Source organism: Cynocephalus volans, chromosome 5 (genome assembly GCF_027409185.1).
Source record: "Cynocephalus volans isolate mCynVol1 chromosome 5, mCynVol1.pri, whole genome shotgun sequence".
Lineage (NCBI taxonomy): Eukaryota > Metazoa > Chordata > Mammalia > Dermoptera > Cynocephalidae > Cynocephalus > Cynocephalus volans.
The window spans coordinates 7,590,051-7,591,290 of NC_084464.1; positions in this window are offsets into that span (position 1 = coordinate 7,590,051).

Here is a 1,240-nt window from a genome sequence, read left to right on the forward strand (position 1 = left end):
CACCAAATGTGTTTCCTGGCCTTTGGATTCCTCAGCCTCCAAAACTGTAAACAATAAATACCTTTTTCTTATAAATTACCCAGTTTCAGGTATGTTGCTATTAGCAATAGAAACAGACTAACACACCAACTACTAAGATTTTCCCATCTTTAATAAACTATGACTTTTTTAGGACACATTTGCCATTATAACCTAAGCTCTTCTGTCATTTTGAACAGTGGACTTCCGTGTGGCAATTTGGGAATATGGAAAATGCTAACTTTGTGGCAGTTAGAAAACAGGGAAAAAAAGCATTAGTACTTGATAACCTTCTTTTAACCTTTTAACTGAGGTATTGTTTACATACTTTAAAATGAATGAATATGAAAAGAAAAGCTCAGTAAACTTTTACATACGTATACACCCAAGTAACCACCACGTAGATCTAGACCATAACATTTCCAGCACTCTAGAAGTTTCCCTTATTCTTCCTCCCAGTTAATACTCTTTCCGTAGAGAATCTCTATTAGTACCTATCACCATAGATTGGATTTTCCTATTCATTTTTTTGTGAATGTACAGAATGTATTCTTTTGTGCCTGCCTTCTTTTGTTCGACATTACGTCTATGAGATTTATCCATGTTGTTGCATATAGCTGCAGTTTATTTTTAATATTGCTGACTAGTATTCTATTATATGAATATAACTATATTTATATAGCTTCCTGTTGATGGACATTTGGGTTGTTTCCAGGTTTTGGCTCTTGTGTGTACAGCTGCTATGAACATTCTTGTACATGTCTTTTGGTAAACATGTACACTCATTTCTCGTGGATAGACAGCTAACAGTGGAATTTTTATATTGCAGGGTATTGTGAATATTATACTTTAGAATATACTGCCAACAAATTTTCCCAAGTGTTTGTGCCAAGTTACATTCCCACTAAAAATGTATGGAAGTTGTAGTTGTTCTAGATCTTTGTCAACACTTGGTATTATCAATCCTCTTACTTTTTATTTTATTTATTTTTTTTAATAAAAATGAAATTTATTTAGTTTTGCGGAAATATAAATAAAAAAATAATTGGTAAAAACCAAACCCAAACAAAAACTCCTGACATGTTATACGATCAATCCTCCGCCACCGCCGCGGCCCTCCCCGCTTTCCCGCCGCCTCTCCCTCAGCGACCCGGCGCTTTTCCGGGGGCCTCCGCCCCCTTCCTCCAGCCTCCGCTGGCTCTGCAGCCTCGGGCCCCAACGG